Source organism: Pseudomyrmex gracilis, unplaced genomic scaffold (assembly GCF_002006095.1).
Source record: "Pseudomyrmex gracilis isolate BER0280 unplaced genomic scaffold, ASM200609v1 scaffold_21, whole genome shotgun sequence".
NCBI lineage: Eukaryota > Metazoa > Arthropoda > Insecta > Hymenoptera > Formicidae > Pseudomyrmex > Pseudomyrmex gracilis.
In genome coordinates, this window is record NW_018020605.1 from 194,568 (window position 1) to 222,228 (window position 27,661).

Sequence of the window (27,661 nt, forward strand, 5' to 3'; positions counted from 1 at the left end):
TGGCTCAACTTTGTCCCCGGCTCTAAGCTCGTTCGGGTAATTTTATCGTCCGTCTGCCAGCCAGCTGGCCGGCTTCTGCTCTTTCGTGACAACTAATTTATTTGGTGGCGAGAGGAACCGAGATGGCAAAAGAAAGGGAAAAAAGAGAAAGGAAGATAGAGAAGAGAGAAGAGGAAAGGGTGAGATTGAGACGAAGAGGTAGGACGCAAAGGGTTGCCGCGAGAAATCGATACAGCGCCTCTCTTCTAGATTTTATCCCCCTTCTCCGTGTTCTTGTTCTACCTTCTCCTCTGCCTTCTCTGTTATGCTCTCTCTTCTACTCTCTCTCTCTCTCTCTCTTTCTCTCTCTCTCTCTTTCTCTTTTTCTCTTCTCCTCTCTTCGTCGTTCCGCCGTTTCCTCAATCGGTGTGGAGAAAAGTTTCCGTGCAGACGCTTAGTTACAGCGGCTTCCGCGGATAATCCTTCCGCCAATTTCGCGAAATTATGTTCCGCGGCCTTACTAGCTAAGGTTTCAATAAGGCGAGGCATGGGCTTGCGCGCGTGGGTCGCGAAGAGCAAAGTTAAGTAACACAATCCGTCCCCTAACTAGATATAATTCCGGCGAGTAATTCGTGGGAATTTCGCGATTGCTCCGGCAAAGAGATCGTTACTCGGAAAAGAATTCCCATTTGACGAAATATCGTCTCCTCTCGCTCTCTCTCTCTCTCTCTCTCTCTCTCTCTCTCTCTCTCACTTTCCGCTACGTGTGTCTCATCAGTCGCGCGTTAAATTTGTCGCTACAGATCTTTTTTAAGATCAATTAGTTCGTCGAACTGAAACAAAAAAAAAAAAAAAACAAAAAGAAAACAAAAACGAGAAAGCTTCTGGGCGGACTTCCGATAACTCAATTCGGATTTTCACGGGGGATAATCCTCTTGCCAATTGCGCAAAATTATGTCACTTAGCCTCAACTGAGACTTCAATAGGAAAATGCGACATTGTGAAAGTTTCGCGTAGACAAAAGGCAGCGGCGCCAGTCGCGTCTATTGTTGGAAGTTGCTTAGCAGTCGAGTTTATATCGAGCAATAGAATTGCCTTAATCGGGCGCGCGATCAACTATAAATCGTCTCGATCGCGCGATTTGTGAGAATATTACGGAATTCGGAAGATATCGCATCGAGAAGAGTCTTTTCGTAAATTATTCCGTCTATATATGTGTTTTTCGAAAATCGGGAATGTGTAATCGGATTTCTCATAGCTTAGTATTAATAAGCGACGCAATTAATATAAACGTGGATTAACGTCGCATCATTGCGCGGTATTATTGCCTGCGCCTGAATGTCATTAATAGCAAATCATAAATCGAGAACGTGTTAATGCAGTTTTTTTCGCGATCAAGTAAAAATTTCTTTCTACAAAACCAAAGAAGGACAGACAGACAGAGATGCAAAACAGCGAAACAAAATACATCCCGCTTTTTCGTAAAAGTCGCAAAATTAAGATGACGATGTTACAGAACGGCAGGATGGCGGAGAGAGGAAAGGGAGGACCGCGTCTTATATGAAACCTGCCGAATTAAATTTGCCGTCGTTACTTCGCGTTTGCGTCGCGCGCACGCTTGAATCGACAATCACAGGATGATGCAGTTTCCCGCGGGAGATTGGAAAGTACCGCGAGAGCGCCGCTTTCAGGAAGTCGCGCTGAGGAGACAGCGCTAGCGGGGAGAGACGCGCGCGCCAGAGATGAGATATCAAAATTGTTTTAAAGTCCCCGATCGAGTTGACGAGTCTTTACCGCGGGAGTCTCGGGAGACGGATTGAGAAGTCCTATCGGGGGCGACAGCCCTGTAAGTTCTCTTCTCCGACGACTACCCTCCGAGACGAGAGATCTCGGGGACTTCCGCTGACGAAATAGTGTGTACACCCTCGAGCGACTTTTGCCTGTTTCTCGCACTCCTCTCATTTACGGAAGTTACCGCGAATTTTGCGTCTTCCCTCGGGAGGGTTGGTGTCTTTCTTTATATATATCGCGGCAAACGTTATTTGCCAGTAATGTTAGCAGAAAGAGACGCCGTGCTTCCCAATTCGTCAACTTTAAACCTTCGTTCGCTTGAAAAAAAAAAAAAAAAAAAAGATGCTTATTAGTCTAGTGGTATTTGTTTTTTCAAACGATTTATCACTTTGGTGCGTTTAATTTACGATGTTTCAACGGGAACACCCGGCACACGTGTTTCAGGGAGCGCTTCCATTTAATTACACGTTAAATTCCTTTTCCCGATACTTATTTATGCGACACCTTCTCCTCTCGACGGTGGTGCCACTCGTTATCGCGTCTAACGTAACTTACGGATTTCGAGAGGAGCCCGCGTACATCTTCCCCGTTCTCTCACTCTTTCACACGTGTCGTCTGTTACGACCGTTGGGAGTTAAAACCGTCGTCGTGTAACGTAGGCGTAATGTCACACGAGAAACTTTATGTTTATGGCGCGACTGCTACACTTCTAATTGCGTGGCCGACGTTGCCACCAAAAACCAACGCCGATAGGACCCGAACGCGCCGCCGAGACACCCACCTCGCGCCGTTTCCCGGCCCCGTAAAACGTGCTTTCTATGCAAACTACGTGGCACTAAAGGTGCGCCGAGCCGTCGCGTTCTTCGTTCATTCAGCCGGAAAAGATTTTAAATGCACATATGCTCGGGAGAGTATATCCCTAGAAAATAGACGAGAAGTGGGTCGAATGTTAATTTGAATTAAAAAAAAAATTTATCGCCATATATGTACATCGAAATTCGACTTATTGTAATTTGCTGAAAAAATGTACTTTGTACGTTTTTATCGTGCAAATGTAATTTTCTCTACAACAGCAAACTTTGAACTTATCGAGATTTATAACGAAGCAAACCGCGCCACGGAGTAAAACCACGATATATTTTCCGAAACACAACGAGACCGTCGACCCTTCCAACCAACACACTTCTTCCGGATTCTCGTCGCTCGCGTGGAGCAGCTTTGAGGTCGATATTCGCGTTCGATCTCACGCGTCTCTTTCTCTCGCAAAGAGAGCGGAGAGAGCAGTAGCCGAGAAAGGAAACGTCAGACGCGCGCGAGCGGTCGAGGAGAGAGGGTGAAAAAGTTGAGAAAGCAGCCGTAGAGACCGAGAGGTCAAAGGGTGGCTAACGGGGGGGAGGGATGTTCGAGGGGCGAATTCGTAGGAACCTTTTAGTCCCGGCGGGACCGCGCCAGAACAGATTATCCGTCCATTATTTCAGGGTAGGCGCAACGCGCGGGAGGGGAGAGGGTGGCGGAATAGGAAAGCGAGGGGACTAGCTAGCTGCAGAGAGAGAGCGAATGGGGCGAATGGCGGTCGGTTCGATGGGAAGACGCGCGATGCGGAGGGTTAAACGAAGAACCCTCTTTGCGAAAATCTCGAAGGACTCGAATGCGATACAAATCCCCTCGTGACGATTGTCGCGCGAACGAGATCTCTCGCGAGTTCTCTCGTGTCCGTATGTACCGGGCAGCGCTTCGCGAGGAACAGCGAGAGAGAGAGAGCGAGGACGCAATTAATAGCCGTCGGTCCGGCTTTCGAACTCGCGACTGCGCGCACCAGCGCTCCCTCTTCGTCCTCCTCTCGCTCGCTCTCTCGTCCTCTGCCTCTTTCGTGCACCTACACACACCACCCGCCGGGCCGCCGCCACCCCTTCGCAGCGGCGGGGGTGGCTCTCGTCGCCGCGGTCCCGAGCATCTCAGTCGCGCCGAGAGCCCGCTTCGTTGCGGGGTGACCTCTCCTCCACCTCGGCGAAGGTGCCTCTTCCGCGCCGGGTTCACTCCATTCCCGGAGTCCTCCGCCGAGTGCTCGCGCGAACGGACGGCAGCCGTTTAGCAGCCGCGAATTGAACGTTGGCGCGAGAGTTGAGAGAAACCGCCGCCTCAACGAGGAGGGTACGCGTTCCATTGAAAAGCACACCTGTGCGCTCACTCTGTCCACCATCTGCTTCGGACGATTTTAACCCGGCGGATACGATATCTCGAAAGCTTTGTCGAAGAATCTCTCGGAATCTGCGAGTTCTACTAACGATGTTCGGAGAGATGTGTGTAACGAGAGTTTGGAATTGATCCGCCGAGACATCTCCGGAGTTCGAGTTCATTAAAGTTGATTAAAGTTGCCTGCCGGGGTGTCGATGAGAACGAGCGCGTTTGCGTTCACTGTGCGGGACTGGACTGAATACGAAGAGTGTGTGTGTGTATACACACGAGAGAGCTCCGCGGTTTGGATTAGATCGTAGAAGAGAACGCGCAATATTTAAGGATCTTTAGACATTTTTCATGTAGAAAACCGTAGAACAGTGATTGGATAAGCACGAACTTGATATTTCACCCGGGTGCGTGAACGACCACGAAGAAGAGGAGTCCGTAACACACACTTCCAGCATCCGTTTTGTACAGAAGAGAAACATAGAGAGTGATAATTATATAAATAGATACACATAAACCACACACAACACGAGAAACTTCCGAGCTCGTTTTCGAGTGGCGACTAGCGTTTAAGAGTAAAACTTAAGGCTTTGATATTTCTTGCGCGATCTGCTTCGAGAGGTACCTACACCGTTCAGTTTACGCATCGTTTAATGGGAAGATCATTTCACCACGAAGAGTGCCTAATCGTCCGACTATCATAGATCACGCGATCCAGTGTTCAGGTTTGATAAAGGCGACGTCAACGCGACAACAACGGGGGACGACTACAGTTCGCACTTGTAGTCGCGTTCATAGCTTCAGTCAGCAGTCGTCTCGCAGGAAGCGGCGAGGCAGATAATTCTCGCGTGCCCTTCGAGACGAATCTCGAGAGAAAGGGAATGACCGATCGATCGTCGTCGTCGTCGCCGTCGTCTTCGTCGTCGTAATAAGAGAGCTTTGCGTAAAGGCTGAAGCACGCCCATCGTGCTGGAAAAAGGGTGCGAAAGAAAAGTGGACGACGACCCTCGTTCTCGCGCAAAGAGAGCGAGCGGCGAGCCGTTCGACGGGCGAACGATCCTCTCGGGAGAGGGTATCGAAGCGCGTAAGAAGTCGTCGTAAGGGACCGTTCTCGAGACAAACGAGCTCTTTTCATCTAAGAAAATCACGGCCGAGCTCCGCATATAATCCCTTTGATTGTCGCTTGACCTTGCGCGAAAAACCCTTTCGAGATTAATTCGACGATGGGAGAGATTTATCACAGAGAATCGTTTGATATATCTTAGACTTGCGGAGAGAGAGAGAGAGAGCTTGCGTTTAGTTGCTCTTCGTAAATGCACTTTGCAAGCTGTCGACGTGGTCGGTCGTCGTTTCTTCGCAAAACACATCACGCAATAGTCCTCATTCACGTCCACGCGGTGGTCCCACTGTGTCGTGCGTTGTCATCACGATCGTTAAGAGAGAGAGAGAGAGAGAGAGAGAGAGAACCGCGCGTCACGAGATATCTCACGAGACTCGTATAATTAAAGATACAATTAATGACCCGCCAATTAAATATAATTAACTCGATAGGTAGATTACGATGGCCTCCGTCTGCCAATTAGCGCGTTAGCGCCTTATCGATCATCGACCGCCTCGTGGCGCGCCTCCGATTCGTCGATCGGTACAATAAGATCGATCGATCGCGAACGATCGCGGTCGAGTGCTCGGGCGTGCTCGGGCAAGGCCAAACCTTGAAATAGAGCCCGGAGAGAAGAGCAGCAATTTGAGCAACCGAACGGGAGCGACCGGAGCCCGGGAGAAGATTCAGAGAATCGAGATAACGCGTTAACGAGGGACGATTAACGACCTCTCGAGGTCGATAACGTGTCGTTGCCTTCGGCGAACTCGAGCTATCTTCCTCGGGAACGCTTTTCCAACCCGACCACTTTTATCAAAGAGGCCACTTCGCTCTCTTAAAATCGACTTTTGTACAGCAGTATATATGTGCACGAGAACTGCACACACATTTGAAACAATAGAATTGTTAAGAATATTAAAACACAAAAAAGTATATCATGAGTACAGTTCGTCGGGAAGACACATCGATCGTCGTGTTGAGTCAAGGCGCTGAAGAAAATTACAAATCGGACGGATTTCTCGGACTGAAGAAGCTTTTCTCAAAGCAGTGATTCTCCACACGGACGATTCTTTTACCAATCTCCACTGCCTCTTTGGAAACAATCTCGGGGAACTGAAAAAGATGCGATTCTGATCGTCGCGACTCATCCAGTAAGGCAAACCGGCAGCGGGAAAAACGTCGCAAACAGGAAGGAGGTACGGAGAATGCCGACGGGGTGCACGTGACGAACGGAGCTTTCCTCCAGGTTCGCACGGTGAGTTACCATCTTTCTTCTCCCGGCGCGAAAGAATGTGTGCAGAACACAGCCAGCGTTCTCGCAAATTCCCACCGGGAAAGTATAGCTCTCTCTCGACTCGTGGCGCGAGAGATGCAGAAATTTCCGCGCGCGCGAGATTTATCCACGCGAACTTCCGCACTCGAAGATATTTTCCGCGGCGCGAAAGCTTTCCTCTCTCTCCCTTCATATCCACGAGAGTGGATCTGTATTTCGCGCGCGCGCGCGCGCGCGGGAGATAGGCTTTTGAGGTTCTTGGTATATGCGCGGAGAGAGACGGAGAATAATTAATGTTGCAAAACGTATAACGAGGCGTGTGTGTGTGCGCGCGCGCGCGCCCGACGTCTCGGCTGCATGTCATTGGCTCAAATAACGATCCAAATTAATTTCGTACGTAATATATAACAGGAACGAGAGTGTGTCAGTGAAGTTGCGAGGAAACGTCGCTTAGAGAGCTCGCTTTGTGCGCGAGTAAATCTCTTATCCTTCTTTGTTCATATTATATACGGCGTATAATCTTGTACCGAGAGAGACACAGCGGGAATCGGAATAGTCAGGTTTATTTAACTTGCGAGACTCTGCGGTGTTTAAATATAGTGTAAAATAAATATTTAACAATTGCACGCGTACACACAATCACATATATAAATAAAAGTGGCGAGTTAAAATATTCGGTAATTGTTTCGACGAATCGTGTGTACATTTTAAAATTTTCTAAAAATAGACGCGACGATAACAAACGTCGCGTTTGTCGAAATTTTCGTTCGCAAAATAATTTTCACAAACAAGCCGATTTGAGTTAAAACTATCGATCGCGCAGGCAGTAGTGCCGCGATTAATTATTTCGACGACGATAACCCCGCGGCAGCTCGTAGAGGAAGGCGTTTGACTGTCCCCCGAGGGACGCGCCACGACGGCGGAAGCGCGCATATAATGCCTGCAGGATCGGGGCTTTCGCGCAATTCGCTAGAAATGCCTGGCTCTCTCGTACCCACGCTTGCGTCTACAACGTTGAGAGTGGAGAGGTTCAGATTCCACGGCGAGGCAATTTCGCCGCACCTGCGTCCGCGGGGGGGGGCAGGTCGACCGCGATATTAAGGGTCCTGTGTCCTCGCTCATTACGCCACCTGAGAAAACCGCATCGTACGTTTCGGCTTATCTCCATTAGGCGAACGAGAATTACTCGGAGAACTGGGCCTCTGAACGCACGAGCGAGCGCTCGTACATTCTCCTCATTAAAGCCTTTCGGAGCCGTTTATTTATTAACGGTATTAGAGGTTGATATTCGAATGTGTACAAAATCGCGCACCGAAAGAAGAAAATAGCACTTGCACGATTTATCGTCGAAATACAAGCTGTGAATAATTGTTTTAATTACAAGGTTTTGTGCTTGTTTATTTATTCTGTGCTGAAAAGAGAAAACAAAGGGAAAACAGAGGGATGCAGCGCATATGTCGGTGAGAGCATTAGAAACGGTTGATCAGAGAATTAATTATTTCTCTGTTTCTCTCTCTATCTCTCTCTCTCTCTCTGTCTCTCCCTTTCTCTCTTTCTCTTTCTACTAAGATTAATTATAACTTGCGCACACTAAATCTGAAATTACTCCGGCGTGCTCGAACGGCGCGCTCCTTCATGATGTTCAAGTTTCACTGTAGTGTATATTTTTTGCGGAAACGCGCGCGTACCGACCCGAATGACAGAGGAAAAGTTATCGAGCAGCGACGGCGCGGTGTCCTAAAAAGCGCTTCCTCCTTAACGAGCGGGATCAGCGACAAAGTTCTGAGTTATGTTCCAACTTCTAGCGAGTCGGTCGATCTACGTCGCGCTTCAACTCCACGCTCCGATCGTATTGCATAATGACGATCGCGTCACTAGGCAAACGCCCGATTTGACTGTTATAAAACGGTGGGAATCCTCTGATTAAGGACTCTTTTACACTTACGACCGGCTGTAGATCAAGCGGCTTCTACCGCTCGCGGCAACGAGCGGGACGATTACGGCGATGAATCGCGCTCTATTTTCGATTCGTGTGTGTGTGTGTGTGTGACTCAACGCACGAAGAAGCAAACGGGCTCGACAACGAGAAGCGAACTGCGTAAAAACCTCCATTTAATTTTTTGACATTTCATATCGCTCGTTGCACGAGGAAAAAAAAAGTAAACGTGCAAAATCACATCTCATTTTACGCCACAATGAAAGTCCATTACAAATTAATTGTCGAGAGGATTTTTGTTTTTATCTCGTTAAATTACACGGCACAGATAGAGCTAATGAATTTTATCAGATTTCATTCTGCTCGTAGGAAAAGTTTTTTTGTTTGCGTGTGTTTTACATAAAGTTTAGCGAACGTTCTTGGTTACGTAACGAAGTGATCTTGTTATGTTTTTGATTTACTTCGCTTGAGTGTCTTCAAAAAGAGCCAATCGACGACGACGACGACGACGACGACGACGACAAAGAGATACAGACTTATTACAACTTTAGTTTTTTTAATGTAATAACAATACACAATAATGATGGAAATAAATAGCCAATTATGTTGTTTAACATCCCGGTAAAAGACGGTATTACTTCCGAGAGTGGAACACTCGGACAAACTCTCTCTCGTTATAAATTCTTGCAAAATAAACTCGAAGGATTCTTCAATTCGACGATAATTTCGCGCGAAACACGCTCGTTCGAGAGAAAACAACAGGATGGAATTTATCGAGAGAAAACGTTTATTTATCTTCAAGTTCGTAATCGTTCGAGATAAAGCGACTGGCGAGTTGCGCATAACCGTGAGTTCGTGCGCCGACACAAAAAATTCGAGACGTCGTAATTTAAAAGTGGAAATGCGGTACTCGAGTTGTTATGTGAACGAGCTTCGTGTTTTCGTTTATCGAGGAACAGGTAAGCGTGAGAATATTGACGTTCCGATACCTCATTAAATGCCTCCCGTAATCAATGGTCGGGTACACGCCCGTAGTCGCCGACGACGTCGAAAATAAATAAATGTCCCGCGTCTCGAGAAACGAACCGAGTGTCGTAATCGGACGACAGGCAGGAAACAATAAGTCTTCCCAAACTTGTTCCTGTTTACAAGCTTTTTACACGGCAATCGAATTTTCCGAGGCACCGCTGCCACGTTGTCCGCTCGGCGTTTAGTGCCTCGTTTAGAAATCAAAACGATCCATCACGCGAGAAGAAAAAAGAATTTTCGTTTTCCATTTACCGATGTGTCACAGATTTGTTACATTCAAATTTCTGAATAACTCGCATTCATCAATCGTTCCTGATTTCGAATATTTTTAATTCACGCGAAGATCACAACTCATGTATAAAACACAAGAATTGTTAATAATAATTGATATTTACTTTATATAATTTTGTATAATTGTTATTTATATAATTGTATTCGTTGTTTGTATAATTTATATTTATACTGTTTATTTAATTTATATTTATTACTCTTAATTATATCAGAGAGAGGAGGAAAAATTGTTGTTTTTTTTGTTTTACAGAATAATTATTTTATCAATTCAACGATAAGTAGCTGAAAGAGAGCGATGGTAATCCGTATTGAATACGTAGCTTATTTATTCTTTATGTTTCTCTTCACTATGTGCATACTCGCGTATATCGCGACATTACAGACGGACGAATATATTCTCCTGATTCCGTGTAATATTATCTCAACAAAAAGCGAAATAAAACGGAGAAAGCTCGAATGACGCGATTCGTCTGTGAATATATCGGTATTAATTTGCATTAGAGTTAATCCGCAAATAAATAATTCTCTTTTTCTCTCTCACATACACACACACACACACACAATAAAATCATCTGCAGAACTTCTATCAGCTGCACGACAGACAGCGCGACAGGTTCATTTTTTCGCTGAGATTAGTTTGTAAATTCAATAACGTGCACACGCACGTATAAAAAGACACACAATCGACCTGTGGGCGACGCGTTTAATCCGCTACACATTAATCACACTTGACTCGCCGGTGAGCTTTATGTGTTTCTTCTGTTCTTTTGACATAGTTCTCGTGTCTCCGCTAGCGTGGTCGGTTCACGCCTGCTTCGTAAATCGTCCCCGAAACGAGTTTCGTGCACCGTGAAATAGGAGGTCGGCTGTTCGCGCGCGCGCGGAAACCGCGAGCGCGGAGAGACAAGCCTCTCTCGCGCGCGGTTAAAGACCGCGCGTTAATTCAGTCGCTAAGTATTATTTAGTGTCGGCGACCGGTGACAAGTCGATCTAATTTATATACCACGGGGAGTGGCGGCAGCTTCTCCGCAGAAATATTGTAGGGCGGCGGCGCGGGTTACGTTTGCGAAACGAGCGTTTACGAGTCCGCCTCCGGATGCCCTCTGGAGACGTTCCAACTGCGATCGAAAACGAGCAGGCAGAAACGAATGCATCGATGCGGTTCTGGCTGGCTCGGATCGTTGTATTATTCAAATATCGCGAATAAATTCGAACAATACGAAGTTTCGGGCGGTATGTATGAAGTTTTTGATGTGCGCGCGTATGTAGTTCCGACTGTCTCTGCGCGATATTCGAGTTTTTTTCCCGCAAATGACCATAGACATATGCTCATCAGTTTTACGATCGCGGATTGAAAAAAAAAAAAAAAAAAAAGTATCGTGTATGCAATCGCATTTTGTCAAATAGAATCGCGCGATACGCAAAAATTTCTAGTTAGTTAATTTTCACCATTTGTTGCGCGATGCTTTTGTTTATTAATATTAATTAACAAAACGTTAATTTGTTTACTAATATTCCGCGCGTTTGCAGTAAATTTTCTCGCATGACGTATGTACATACGCGAGATAAGCGTCTAAAAATGTATATATATATATAGATAGAAATATAATGAAATATAATGGGGAATATAATGAAACATCCGCACCGCGCATGAAGATACGTTATTTCAGGATATCGTTTCCTCAACCGCCAAATTTATGTATCGACTCGATTCCCCGGTCGTTAAATATCGCGATTTATCGCGCGGCGTCAAACTGACGACCGCGCGCGCACGTTAGCAGCGCTCGCGTTCTCTTGGCATCGAACAGAATTCTGCACTTACTTGCGTATATATCGGCTTCTCGAACAAAAAGCGAGCAAGCCGGAGTGAAACAGATCGGCACTCATCCCGCGGTAATTATACTATCGATCGTACGTGACCGACGCGACCTGGATCGTCGCCAAACAACTGAGATTTTCGAGGAAAACAGCGCCCGGGAGTAACCAACGATTATTACATATTTATCGTTCGTCATAATAGACTGTACACGTAAACGCGCGTGCACGCGCTTAATTAGCTCGGCACAAATGACACGACTATTATGTTTATAATAATACGTATTACGGGATAATACAAATAATTGCTTGCGCTCGTTAACTCGCGCGTTTCCATTCCGTCGATAAACCACGGCCAACGGACGAACAGCGCCGTAACGAACTGCTTTTTCACCGTTATTTCGCAATTGTACCCATGTATTGGGAAATGTGTGAGAGACAAATATACGTATGTGTACATATATACAAGGTGTTTGAAAAATTTTGACACAATCAAAGAGTAAAGATAGATTGGGTCAATCTGAACGGAAAAATCAATTACCATTTTGCAAAATTCGTAATATTTATTGAGTTGTTAATTAATAATGTTAATTAATAATGTGAATTAAAGGAGCGCGTAAAAAACAATAGAGTTTTAATTATACCGCCGTGAAAATTAGATCGCAAGAAGCTGTCACATACCGCTCGCATAAGAGCTAGAAGATTGCATGAGATAAGCTACTTTTTTTTACAACTGAAAATTACACACACGTCTACAGAATCTGGGCCAGCACACATTTTCCACACGCTCATTGAATAATTAATTGACTCAATGAATATTGCGAATTTTGCAAAACGGTATGGACGACTTTTCCGATTGACATCTGTCTTTTTATAATTTGGTTGTGTGTCAAAATTTTCCAGACTTTTTGTACGTGTATGTGTGTATTATTATAATGAGATATCTCGCTGAATGCGACAATAACTTTTTATGTAGATTTTTTACTTTTATTATATGACAAATCCTTTATAAAACGTTCACGGCGCACAAGTACATAATTTGTTTAGACGCGCGTGTTTGGCTTTTTACGTATAAAAGCCGTCATAAACCCGCGCGACTCACGTTATGTGTGGATATAATCAGTCTCGTGTGTAAACACACAGTCGGATTCAAGGATTATTACGCGAGATCCTCTCTTTCTCTCTCTCTGCTACCACCCTTTTATACCTCTCCTTGCTCACTCATCGCGGCCGAGCTTCCCGTCTAAGTTGCCTTGAACCGACAGCTTTCTGGCAAGCTTCGACGGAGATTTCCTGCGTGTTGCGGCTCGAGTGCGTGTCTGCTCCGTCTCACTCGATTCCCGTTTTGTTTGCGCAACGCGGTGGTTACCCGAGGGGACCACCGAGGGTCCGATGCTGCTGCTGCTGCGACATCAACCTCGACTTCTCTCTCCGCGGAAAGAACAATCTCGGCGAGACAGAGATCGAGAAATACACGAACCAGAGACGGTTTAGTTTTTTTTATGAAAAAAAGTAAAATGTATAAATCTCTTACAAATAAATATAACCAAAATTTTTTAGAAATATTTTTTAATTTAACAAAATTGTTTAATATCGCAGTATGTATATTTTTATTTCACTAGTTGAAGAAGATATTCGCGAGATATTGTTGATATAAATATTTTGAAATTAAATAGCAAGAATTTTGTGGTGTTAGAAAATTAACAAATTTATATTTCGATTGTTGCAGCATAAAATATCATTAGAACAATGTCGATGTTACTGATATCAATAAAAGATATTAGCCCGCGAAACATCACCGTCCGTCCCTGCGCGGAAGAAAAAAAGGAAGAGAATGGCGAGTTAGGCTCAGCCTCCGCAATCAAACAACGATCTACGCCCCTTAATGACCGAGTGACTGTTGTTGCTTCTTGATTCGTTTCGCGGGGTGTGGTGATTTGCTCGCGTCGCGTGGGGTTGAAACAGCTGCGAGTGACACCCTTCTACGCTTGCACATACCCTGTGTCGTGGTGTTGCTTTCTACTTATTCTCTCTCTCTCTCTCACTCTCTCTCTCTTTCTCTCTCTCTCTCTCTCTCTCTCTCTCTCAACAACCCCATACATAATTACCTCGCGACTACCACTCACGTCGGCGAAATTTGCATTATCGAGCCGACCTCGCTCGTGCGACGGCGGGCGGAGCCCGAAATCCTGCAACGCGATTATTAAGGAATCAATCACACACACTCTCTCTAGTGCGCAGGATCTCCTCGTCGTTGACCGGGAGTAGTACTCGTCGCGAGAGCACCGTCATCGTTCTATTGTACTCGCTAATAGGATTTCAGGGCATTTCAGCCGGTTACTTCTCGTCGACGTTATTTCAATGGATCGCGACGCTTAAGGCGCGCGTCCAAAATTTCAGAAGCGCCGGAGATTATCCGCGGACAATTTTGACAACTTTTCTCTATTTTGAATTTGTGCTGTGTAAAAATTTGTTCAATCGCGTTCGTATCGCGCGCATTTACAACAACTAAAAGTGCGCTCTTCACAGGAAGTATAATTTCTTGATACGTACAATTGTGTACCTGCGCGCGCGTGGCACTTGAATCGCCGCGCTACAACACAGTATCGTTTCTCCACGAATCCATTTTCAACTTCCTCAAAAGAAGCAGGTTTGCTCTTCACTCCTACGTACCATTTGAAATTTTTCTTTATTCATCGGCGCTCGCCGTTGCGTCGCCTCGATGTGTAACCATTAAAGCGGGAAGAAAAAAAAAAGACGGAAACAGGATTCCTGAACTGACACTATTGGGCACGTACAAACGCGCGCTCTCGAATGCTACGTGTGAATACACCCAAGCGGGAACGGAACTTACGTAACTCCCCGCTGGATCCTCCGGAACGGTTATTTATTTTACGCTTTTTCCGACCAGTGAGAAATTCCACGCTCGAGAGTCGAACACGGAGGCGTTCGATCGCGCCGCGGGACGTCGATCCCTTGTCTTCCCACTTTTGAAATTGTGTTGCGAGCGATATCAATTATCGTTATTATAATAACTGTGAGAAAGCCACAGGTTTTTACTTTTATTTACTGAGGAAAAGAAGAAAGAAATATAACATCTCGCGTAATTATATACCTATTGTATGTAATTATACTTCTTTTTTTTCTCTTCTTCATTAATATTATTTTATATTAAAATTTATTCACAAAAGAATAATTTCTTTCAACTTTAAAAAAGATTGTACAAACTTTGTTTAAAGTTTCGTTTGATTTCGTAACAAGTCTTTGAGAACCGAAAAAAGAACCGGTTTTGTACATCGCTGTCCGTTTTTCAGAATTTAATGCTTGAGATGCACTATGCATATATTGCGTACGCATGTATCTCGGACGTGCAGATAAAATCGAATTAAAAGAATAATAATAACGCATTCTGTCTTCGTTACGGACATTGTGCGCGCGCGGGAGAACGGCATCTGTCGCTCCATAGGGGGTTCTCTATGGTGCACGTTTCATGGCGGTGCTCCACGCAGTACCGCTACTTTCCCTGCTCACACACTCGTCCCCTTTACGCGCGAGATTTGACTCGCTCCCACACGTGGAAGTCGCGCGCGTGATGGCGTGCCGTCAAGGGCGAAACGATCGCGCGTTCGAACGAAATGAAACTGATATGTATGTAAATCACTCGTATCTCTATGTATGAGACGCGGAAACGTTATAGTCGCGCGCAAAACGCGCGCCATTACAGTATCGGCTTGTAACGCCGCGACTTCATTCGCCCGTAAACAAGCGCGCTATCGCGCGTCTAAATGAATTTACACCATCGGCGCGACGCGATTGCGCATGAAAAGAGAAAAACGCGCAAATAACGGCTCAAGTAAAACTTGCGGAGCAAAAAAGGTGGAATCTATTTTAATTTTCCGCGTCGATTTCGCGCGCGATCGGAAATTTAAAAACGTGTCAGACTTTTTTTCGCAAGTATAGACGAATGGTTTTTTCAACGACGGATTTTGTTGTATTTATATTTATTTTTGTTTTATTTCCGAGATATTATATTAACAACAGTGCGAACCCCCCGTGCGAACGTTCCTTCGCGCGATTTTTTCAAGAGGTACGTCATCGCTTATATATAGAGTGTTTTGCATATTCAATATCGCGAATAAGAGATACGCTCCGGTGACCTGTGTCTCGCGCGTCGCAATTCAATACGATCGGATGAGCCGATGCAGGCATTCGCGGAATTACCAGTGGTTATTATCCGAGGCCGCGAGATTGTCGTTGTTATTAATCAGTCGTTAGTGCTTCTCCCGGCTCGCGCGCGCATCACAATGTGTGTCGAATGCCTTTTGCGTGCGCGGGAATGTCGACATGTTTAGCAAAAGCGAACTCCGATGAACAGCGAATGTGCAGATTCTGGCGCGGCATAATAAATTTTCCGCGCGCGCATGAGTGAAGATTTAAATTAAAATTGAAATTTATATAATGTGTATGAAGGAAAAGTCTGCGAGGAATAAAAATCGTGCAGCGGCGAAAAATTTCTCTCTACAAAAATTCCTGTAAATTTTTTAACAAACTCGAGAAACTTAAATGCATTTCGACAGCTTCGTTTCTTTCGTCATTAGACCGCACGAGAGAATTTCTGCTTCGCTATATTGACTTTTTGTCAACGGTGATTGCTCACGGACGCTCTGCGCAAACATCGGTTCTCTGAGACCGATTGTCCCGCGTGTTATCGAATCGCGCACGCAGCAGCGTCGACAGTCGCGGCTGCAACAACTGCCGCTTGTGTTCCTGGTAGTCAAACGGGTTATCGGCCGTCTCGCATGAACGCGTCTTCGTTATCGTGGTGTAGTTGCAAACGCGCGTGGCGCGATACGCGATCGTCGAAATAGGTGTTACGTTGTCGCAGCAACGTTAATCGTCGCGCCCTCGTTTGTGTTCCCTGGACTGACGTGGGTGAGCTCGCTCGCGCGCACGCAAGAGGAACACGCCGTATCGATTGCACGCCACGTCGCGCATCCGGTACATCGCGTGGAACGCATCGAACGTTTTGGATCCTTTGGTGTCATTATCGTCACGATAACGCGTACACGTGCACTTATGTGAGCATATAAACAATACGCTGAACAAAGCTTTGCCTCTTGAAGTCGGTGATATTCTAGAAAGAGAAATTTTCTTAAATGTGATATTATGAAATGTAGTTGATAGAGTGTAAAAAAAAGAAAGAAAAATATCTCGATTTATCTGTGAAAACTTGACTCGATAATGGAAGGTCGTTAGTTTCGGTTACTAATCCACTTTCCACGAACAAATTCGCAATTCCGCGCGAGGAGGAGAATAATTGGCTCCGCGGAACGTATCTCGATTGCAATAAATAGGAAATTCCGTCCTAAACAACTTCTCTCCGGATTTCCAAGAATAAAATAAAGTCAGCAGAACCCCCTGGGGCCTTCCGCACCAACCGCTACTCTTTCTCGCTTACAAACGCCGACTTGCCACTCACCGAAATTACTTTCGAGCAATCGAATCTGACTTCGAGTCGCGATGACGCTGTCGCGCCGCGAGGGTCGAGACAACGGGCGGGCTCTTCAGAGACGCCCCACGACACACTCGACGACAAAACAAGATTAACCCTAGAAATAGCAAATCCGGGAAAATACGCAAGATTTTACTCGTATCCCGTAACTTTGTCTCAATTTCATTTGCCGTTTACATTCGCTTTTGCAAATAATTACAAATAATAATTAAAAATTGTTTTATTTTATTTTTTTGACAGTATATGTATAAAGAAATTGTGCTCTTTCCATTTTTTCGTTTTTGACTTATCATAATAAACGCTCTTTTTCGCTCTCTTCCTGTATCTCTCTCGCTCTCTTTTTCTTTCTTTCACATGTCGCATCGTCGAGCAAACAGCTTATATAAACGCCCGTGATTGAATCGAATGTATGCGCATCTGGCTACTAAATAAGGGGTGGAACCCGTTTTTTTTTTTCATCGACATCAGCCAGAAATCGAACTTGAACCCCTCCGCGAATCTCGAAAACGTTCCCTTCTTTAAGCGTAAATCCATCCAGCCTTCCGCGATTTTTTCTCTGTGATTTCACTCTCTCTTTGGTCCCCTTTTCTCTCAGACTGATTATGAAACGCGTTGCAACAACCACTTCTTCTATTTCTATTTCTATATCTCTATTTCCGTCTCTATTTCTATTTCTATCTCTATATCCCGAGTTGTGACCGACCTCTCCAATGTATTGTAAGCAGGCGAGGATCTCGAGATTCGAGATAATATACAAGATATTTCGTAATGTTTGCAGAAAACTTCAGGAATTCGTACTTGAGCGAACTTCGAGCGTCGGTTTTTCCTTTTGCGAAAATTTCAACCGAATTATAATTACGAAGTTAAACAAAATTGTAGCTTAAAGAGATTCTCCCCCCCTTGAGATCCGACGAAACTTCAAGAATGTAAATATAGAATGGGAAATCTTATTTTTCGATTAACCTCAAGTTGCTTTATCTTAAGAGCCGTCGTATAATTCGAATATGCAAATACAATAATTTAAAAAACTCTCGTAAAAATGTAAAAAAATATATATATACGTAATCTCCAAGTTTACGACGGTAAATGTGTGTGTGTTTTGTTTTTATATCTGTGCCGACTAAAAGCTCGGGTTAGTTTTGCGGATTAAAACACATAATTTGGAATTTTTACGAATATTGCGTTAGCGATTCCATTTCCCGGCTAAAGTCTCCATAAAGAGGAATACTGCGACCGGCCGATACAACATTGGATTATCCGCAACTGCGGTCAACCCTCGAGGTTTTACGTATGTACATGCCATCTCGCCACTTTCCTCCTATTTCTACTTCTGTTGCGACAGTAACCACGAACGGAAAGGACGAGCAATCTTTGGTAGAAAACAACGCGCCGAATAATTTATCGGTGGTGGGCCGGAGTTGGCGAGAGAGCGAGCAAGGGTGAGACCACCCCGTTATCTATCACCCCAGAACGCGCGCCATTCGCTCACAAGATACACACGCTACAGATTCTTTCAAACCACGAGAACAAAGCTGTTCGCGCTAATCGATACAACATTTACAACTCATTGAAACTTATTTTTTTACCGTGTTCAATTTTTTATTAAAAATCAAAAATAAAAGGAAAATCTTCTCTTAATGTAATTTACACTTTAGTCTTTTAAAAATGACTAAATGACAAATTAACGACTCATCTTCAATCCGCTTCTTCGAAACGCGTTCACGTAAAAAGCGGCGAGGCGTAAAAAGCGGGATCGTTGAAGGAAGATTTATTTAACGTTTGAAAGACTAAATGAACGAAAGCATATTACGCGTTAAAAACACCGCCGCAACATCGCACCGGGATCACCGCACGCGTGTTGACGCGAATTTCAGTTCGCAGATTCGCGTTCCTCCCGAAGGATGGAAGTAAATCACGTCGACGTGAACGGGCAAGATTTTTCATCCGGCACTTCGTAAAGCCGTTGGTAGATCGTCGCGCTAACGTGAGTATATCGCTCGCTTTATCGCCGGCACGTGATTCTTTTGGAAACGGCCTGTAACCGAACACACTCCCGGTCGAGCGGAGCGTGAGCTTATTTACCCGAAAGTATGTCAGAATCGCCGAGACCGAAAAGAAACAAGACACAAAAACATCTTCTCTTTGCCGTATTTAAGAAAGTCGTTCGTAAAAAACTTAAATTAAAGACTCGCGATGCCTTTCCAGTTAGTCCCCGAGGTCATTTTAAGTTGATGCACCGTTACACGCCTACACTCACTCAGTGTTTTGCATCGTTGTTTCACATATAACTTCTGTTCTGTGTAATCCTCTTTAGACAGGACGGAGAGTAGCGATCGCGTCGAAAAAGAAGAGAGAGAAGATGAAAGAGAAGGGAAAATCGTGAACGAGGGAGAAACGTTCCTCGTTCTCGGCTCCGTTTTCTCGGGGGACTGAAAGGTGTGGGGCCGAGAGATATCGCAACAGAACTAATCAACGCGAGGCGGGAGCGATTTCTCCGTCGTTCGCTCTCACTTCTCTTCCCAACCCCCGGCCGGGAGTAAAAAATAGTTCCGGACGATAATATCGTCGGCGAGAAGATAGAATCCCGTTTTTTTCCATCCCTTTTCAAAGAAACGGCTACAGCACTCCCCAGGGGGAAGGAAGCTCGTCGCGTGTTTTAATCTTAAATTTATGTAAAAGCGTTACGCGCGCTCTTGTACGCGCTGCTCGTACATCTCTCCCGTGCGTAAACTTCTTTTCTGGCGCGACAAAAATCGAACATCCGAAGTTTGATGTTGACACGGTAATTGACACGGTACGATAACGTTCATTGTTCTTCCCGTCCCGCTTCGGGATTTAAAACGAGACGCAAAAACCTCTTCGACAAATGGGTAGCGAACGACAAGAGAAGCTGCGAGATATGTGAAGCAACACTCGCGCCGAAGGGATTTGAAGGACAGAAAATTAAACGAGAGAATAAAAACAACACTGATGCGCAAACACTGAAGTGCGACAGTAAGGCGTGTGTAGTAATTGCGATAAGGTGCGCGCGATCTTTAATTAAACGTCGAGAAATATACACTTATTCCTCTCAAATTCAAATCATCCTGTGATATAATAAGAAGTTCAAGTAATCGGATTCAGAAATTGAATCAGAAATCCTCCTGGTCCATCCTCCGGATAATACAATTATTTCCGAGATTTGATATTCTAATTTGCATTTCAAGATCGTTGCCCTCGTTTGCGCCAAATATTGCTCCGCGCGCTAGAATTGTACAAAGCTTCGTGATTAACCCGATCATCGGGATATATTCGCCCGTTCTCCCTCGGGACGGAAGCAAATTTTGTGTCTTTGTAACGAACTCATCTAGTTCGGACTAATGATCGCTGCAAATCGTTTAAGTATACATATTATGCCCTTTAACGTCGTGGCGCGTATGTAACGTTGTGGCGTGTGTGTGCGTCACCGCTCACGCGAATCACCGTTACTACCGTGTAAATCGATCGGGTAAACTCACGCTAGTCGTGCATAATTAATTCAACGCGCGCGCGCGCGCAATTTGTGCAAGCGCGCGCGCACCGAACCGAACCGATCGCTGCGCGCTCGATCGATTCGATATCGGAGCAACGCGACGCCGCGCCGACGGCTAATCGTCGTCGGCCGGGGAAACGCGCATCCAACCCTTTGAACGCGAAAACAGCAGGGCAACGAAGTAAACTAGGCCACGTCTTGGAAATTGCCATCTACGACGTGCTAACGTAATTAATGCATTTAGTACTTACTAATGCAACGGTGGTAACCAGAGGTGAGCCGTGTGCAACCGGAACATCCTGCATTTAAGCGCATTATCAACGACTCTACTCTTCCCCCCTCCTCTCTTCTACCGTCGTTTCAGTCTACACATCGTCTCTTCTTCCTGAGAGAGTGGCGACAGCGCGAGTTTATAACCGAGCGAAAAAGCTGTTACCCGAATGAATTAATGAGCGTTGAAGCACTTGTGTAATGTGTTGGGTTAAATTCTGCGAATTTTGTTTGGGCTGCCTTCTCTTTTAGATACATCGGTGTTTTATATTTATTAATTAAACCTTCATTTCTTAGAATGTTATCAACAGCCACTTGTTTTTAGACCTTTTCTGTATCTCTTTTCTTCGATCTTCTATTTTTTTCGCTCGTACTTGTGAAACAAATTTGTTCGTAATATTTTATGCATCTCGAAAAAAAAATTCAGCACGTACAAGCATCCCGCTGAGGGTTGAGGGTTATTCGGAAACTCGGTCGCATACCGTGAAATAGGGGCGCTTTTTAGAACGAAGCGATTTTTTATTGGCACTCAACCGACCGATTCAAGCGGGTCGAAAGTTTCTGCTGGGCCCACTCGACTCTCCTTTTCGTCACACTTCTCACTTTGCCTTTCGCTCTCGATCTTTCTATCTATCTATCTCTCTTTCGGTTCCGCATCACTCGTGCCGCCGTCATTCACACGCTAATTCGTGACTCAGCTGAGCAATTAGTCAAGTTCATTCGCATCGTTTGTAATAGTTTTATTTGCTCTTCGTGATCTGACCTTTGTGACTCGACATATGTCGAAAGTACGAACTTAACTCGACACGGAACCAAAATTAAAATGTATAATTGAATTTTTTAACAAGATTATAATATATAACGACGTGTGTGTAAAAAAGTAGAAATTTTATACGTTTTATTATTTTATGTCCGCCCGCGTATATTTGTTTGTAAAAAAAAAAAAAAAAAAAACATTCTGCGCACACAATCGCGCAACAATGAGGAATTAAGTTGCGCGAATACGATGAATGACGTGATAAATATTTATTGCGTATATTATATGCGAATAATTAACGCAATAGAGCGAATATAACCGTAATTACAATAACACAAATTGCTATATTGCTGTATTTCTATAATTAAACGTCCGAAACTCTCACTGCTATAACTCAAGTGTGCAATTTATGCCGCATATGATGCAATGAGAGTAATGCGTAGCTAACCGCACCGTAACACGAAAGACAAGAATGAACTCTAACATCAGAGTAAGATTGTTTTAGGGACCCCCGGACATCAGCTGCTGTTTGTTAAACATCGCTCAAGCTGTCAGCGTGACTGCGGGTGTTCGAGCGCGTGTTTGTCTGTGCGCGCGCGCGCGAAGACTTGCTCCGACATCGAGCAAGCTCGTATGTCGACCGCGCAATACACGCGCGCGCTCGTCTGACGCTACTTTTGTTTTAACTTCGAATGAGAATTTCTTGTATAAAATGTACACACACACACACATACACATCCTTTTATTTTATTCGAGAATTTTTAGTAAAATATATTTAATGAAAATAAGTTATAATTAGATATTTTGAAGATTAAAGAAAAGTTTACACATTAAGAATAATAAAGAAATTTATATTTTGATCAAAAATTAAACAAGTAGATGCTAAGTTTGCAGCTGCATTCGAGCTCCGGATGTACACGAAGACTTAAGTAAAAAAAAAAAAAAAAAGTGGACTCGAAAAGCGAATCCTTTATATCTCAAATATCTCCACCTCTTTCATCGTCTCGTCTGGCGCAAGCCGCTCTTAATCCGCGATTAAAACCGCGACAGGAACTTATCGGTGCTAATGAGGCGGTAACGAGAAAAATCTCCAACTTCAAGATTATCGCGATCGCCAAACCGTATAATGTTATGGACTGTTACTAACGGCGAGTCTTTTTTCATCGAGTCGTTTTTATTAAGAACCCGTCGCGAGCGGGAAATTACTTTTGTCCTTGTAATTGGCGCGCGAGCGGGAACGGAAATTTTGTGTTATCGACAGTTACTAATGATTCCTTCCCTCACCGTTCGCTTTATACCTTTTCAACATTGTCATTATAAATACATTCTTTTTCTCGCGACAAGAGAGAACTTCGGCGCGCATTCAATGTGGTTAATTGAGCGCGATATGATTTTATCGAACAAAAAGATATCAAGAAAGAGGCGCTCGATATTGTTTTTTAAATTTTATTTTTTTGTATTTTTTTTTATCTTTTCTTCGTCAATTGCACAATTGTATATTGCAATTTATTACTTCTTATTGTATTTGATATATCATATCCAACATGGTTTTCAACGTGTGCTTTATCTTTGTTTACTGCAGCTGATTAATGCTTCGTGCGTCTTTAGCGAGAGATAAGTCTGCCGCCGGTAGATTAATATAATCTACGATCTCGAATTTACGAACGGCGATGTACATTCTCATCATGTCCGTACATATACCGTCTCTCTTCGGAAACGCCGCGCGGAATACAAAAATGTAGGTCGTGCTTCTGTATTGATATAGTCCCGACGTGAGCTCAGTTGTGCTGTTTTTTTTTCTTCCCTCTCTCTTTCTCCATCGAGAAGACCGTTCAGAAGTGGCATCAACGTTAGCGCGCGCGCGCCAAGTAACGAGAGGTCCATTAATACAACAGCGATCCTAATCGCTGCCCGTTCGTCGTGTCGGAGCTAGTTTAAGTATCTCGTTCGTTGCACTGTCGACGTGAAACGATGAATCGATGGAGCCGCCTCGTGGCGCGCGGGGTCGTGAAATTTAATCGGTCGAAAAGTTCTTAACGGCCTTTCGAGACTTTAGCTGTTCGAGGCTGTCGCGATAGATCCGATCTTCGGAAAAGCGGATGAAGAAGGAAGCCGCCGATAGCCTCAATTGCATCTTCGCTCTTTAACACGTTCTCTCGAAGGCGCGATTCAAAAGTTTTGTCGTAATGACGTGTGTTTTGTTTTGTTATTTACATATGTTTTTATTTACATAAGATTATGAAGTTTCATTGTTTCATTTGCGATCTAAATTAGCATTATCACTAATAAAATAATTAAACACGTGCAGAGAAAATGGAAATTGCGAAAGATGAAACTACAGTCAGTCTACAGAGTCAAGTCTGCATTTCCAACAGACTGACGATCATACCGGTATATCTCTTCCACGTATTTGCATATTAAGTAACGTATACGTGAATGCTGACTCGTACGCCACTCAATAAATATACGTGTAAGGGGATTTTTTTGAGTCTCGCGGTGCGAGTGTCGCGCAGGAGAATCCGTGTCGCCCCGCGTATGTAACTAAAGTTGGCTACACATCTGCCGACGGTATTTTATAAATATTTATGCCTACTCGGTCTGATATATTTAGTCGTCGACGTGGCCGGTGCCGCGAAATCGCGGAATGACGGCGGGCAATAATTTCCCCGTGGCCGCGGTATTTTTAGCGGGGGTCCCGACACTTTTTCCCGGTATCCGCCACGTCGTCGGCACTTACCGACTCCTCGTTTTTCGTTATACGCGTGTATTTATATATATATATACATATATATACGTACATGCACGTAGATAACACGCGCGACGTGTTTGTTTGGCACCGCGCGGCGGCTAAATAATTATGATAATTACACCGTCGCGCCCGCTGATGAAGATTTCAGCGTGATGTCTGGTTTTCGCATATGGTTATTTGCATATAATTACAAGCGGTAACATTTCGAACCACTCTCTTTCTCAGTCGTGAGATTCCGCGAACGGAAGATCGCGAGTTCGGAACGATTAATCAAGACACACGATGACGGTTATATATTATACGATGATAATACGTGTCTTCGATAACGAAGTATCGTCATTTCGCCACGGAATCGAGAAGCCGAGCTAATCGCGGAGATAATTGGACGATTCTCGCGAAAGAAGAAAGAGCGGAATACGTCTTTGTAAGGAAAAGTGAGAAATAGAGAGTCCCGAAGATTTCCCCGGGGAGGAAGGAATGTAATAAGAATTGGGTTTTTGTGATGAGAATTATTATTATAGCACGTACGGATCATAATCCAATACTTAATATATATAATACATTAAAACGTACGTAGTATATGTATATTTTCAAAAGACAAAAAGAAAAAAGAAACACAAAATGTGTTGAAAAACTCAATTGCTGAGAGATTTCCCAACTGAGAGCGTTGTTTTTCGATAAACAAAAACATAAATTCGCAATATCATCAAAACCATGCATCAAAAGTGCAACACTTTATCCTAATTGAAACATTCTCTCTTGAGGAAGTACATGCGCTCTAAATTATTTTGCATACGTGCGACCGGCGGCGGCGTCGTCACGCCGCCGAGCACACGAGAGACGAAACTGTGGCACAGTCGTCGGTCGTCGTTGCCGCTTCTGGTCGTCGGCTTTTATCGTAAGCGTGTGTACTCATTAATAATTTATGTTCCAGTAACCGTTACGTGTACCGGACGTGGTCCCGTGGCTTTGCCCTTACGTACGCGAACGATCCGGCGGCGCGCATCGGTGTACACGAATTTCAGATGAGCGTTTAAGTCGAGCGCTCGTAATTCTTTTTTTTTCGCGACCAAAGAAGAAAGACTGAACACATTTGTGATCTCGCATGATTTTTCCTCCCTTCTCCCGTATAACGATGTCCATCCGCTTGTCCGGATTCCGGTCAGAATTTGCATATCGCTCGTAAACTCCTAGTTGCCCTGGTTGTCGAATTAAGACGACATCGTTCCGAATATGCCGCTGAAAATGAAACTCGCTTGACCCTAGAGAGACTCGTTCTAGACTCTTGAAAGGTTACCAGACATTCCGCAGTTCGTTATACGCTTGTTTTAAATAACATATCTTCTGAATATTTAAAAGAGTTAGAGAATTTTTTTTGAAATTTTAAAATTATATCAAACCGACATGTGCGCGAGCAAGTTTTTGATATCTTGAAGGAGGCTTTTGAGTTTGTTTTACATGAATATTAATTTTACATAAATCCTATATTAAAAAAGGCATTTGGACCGAGAAATGCGCGTTTGGAGTCGAATATATCGCACCTATTGTTGCCTCTTTTCCGCGTAGCCGATTGGTTGGTTGGTTGATCGAGTCGAATCGAATCGGTAAGATCGAAAGAGTAAATAATGAAAAGCGATTTTGAGACAGTTCGTCGTATATGTAGAGAAAATTAAAAACGTAACTAAAGTCACGTGACAGGAAAGAGTAGAAAAACAGCACGTGAAAATAACGTGACTGTAATTTATATTATATATAACATTAAATAATACATATTATACATATAATTTATTATATATTTATAATATTATACTTTATATTGTATTGTATGTATTATATACATACTACAGTAATGTCACTGACCTCCGCCGCGCGACCTTAGTGGGGTCACTGACCTCGGCCGCGCGGCCTTGGCGGGGTCATTGACCTCGGCCGCGCGGCCTTGGCGGGGTCATTGACCTCGGCCGCGTGGCCTTGGCGGGGTCACTGACCTCGGCCGCGCGGCCTTGGTGGGGGGGGTCACTGACCGCGGGCGCGCGACCGCGGCGGGGTCAATGACCTCGGTCGCGCGACTNCGGTGGAGTCANTGACCTCGGCCGCGCGACCGCGGCGGTGTTACTGACTTCGGTCACGTGATTACGGTATATATATATATATATATAAATATAAAATATAAATATAAATATAAATATATATATATAAAAATATAAAAATATAACGACGGTGTGCGCGTAGCGCGCGCCTGTTATGCTAGTAAATTTTCAAAAAACAAAAAAAACAATAGAATTATGAGCAAAAACACGACTTGAAACTAAAACGTAAATGGATTTGTCGCTAGACACTCGTCGTCTCTATTTTCGTTACAACACGTCTGCTTGTATCGACACAGAGGATGATTTTAAAGGGTTTCTTCTCGTGTACTCGCGCGCGGGCGCGCATAGTTTTGCGTCCTTCGCTTGTGCGTATACGCAACGCGCCTCTACTTTAAACCACTCACACTCTTGTGCGCGATGTTCACGCATAACCAGCTCTTCGCACCTACCCCTTCGAGATTGTTCGAGATCCTCTTGGCTCTCGAATAACGATCGCATGTAAAGTGGAAGCCATGCGTGCGCTCGATGGTCGTAGCGAACATCACGGAATCTCGAGAATCACTTTTGCGTCGTTTAAGCACTTCTGCCGTGCGTGCTCTTTTTTTTATTTTCACTTTTCTCTAGTTAATTAAAATCTAAATAAGATACAAAGAGAATACAAACGACAAAATGTGAAACAGATGAAGAAAATGACTAATTAATATTTAAGTGCAATTATATCATTCTGTATACGTTGTTGTATTTTTCCAAGAATGAAAACAACGTTTCTGGTATATCGAGGTCGCGAATCGATATCGTTTTTCGATCACGCAGACATTTCTAGTGGAAACTCGGAATATCACCTGCAGCTGACATCTTCCCTTCTCTCGCGGAAAAGTTCGCGGCATAAAAACTCGAAGGATGAGAAAGGGAAGCGCTCTCTCTCTCTCTCTCTCTCTTCTCTCTCTCTCTATCTCTCTCTCTCTCTCTATCTCTATCTCTCTCTCTCTCTCTATCTCTCTCTCTCTCTCTTTCTCTCTATCTCTCTCTGCAGAAAAAGACTCTGGCCGAGTTCTATCTTAAGACTTGAGGAAAAACGCGGAAAACTCATTGGGAGCTTGAAATTTTAATATCTCTCGGAATTTCTCCCAAAGCGGACTTTTCCAATCCGGCGAGTGTCAAATCAAGACTTGCGACTCTGATCTCTTTCGCTTGCCGCGTCCTACATTTACTATGTACATTAATCTTTGATGTTGAATGAGTGTGTACATATATATGTACATATATACATCCCTAAAAAAAAAACTTTCTAAGAAAGTTAGAAAAAGCAGGTATTACCCCTCTACTTAGCAAAATGCAATTTAAAATTTTATGAACTCTACGTTTTTTTCGAAAG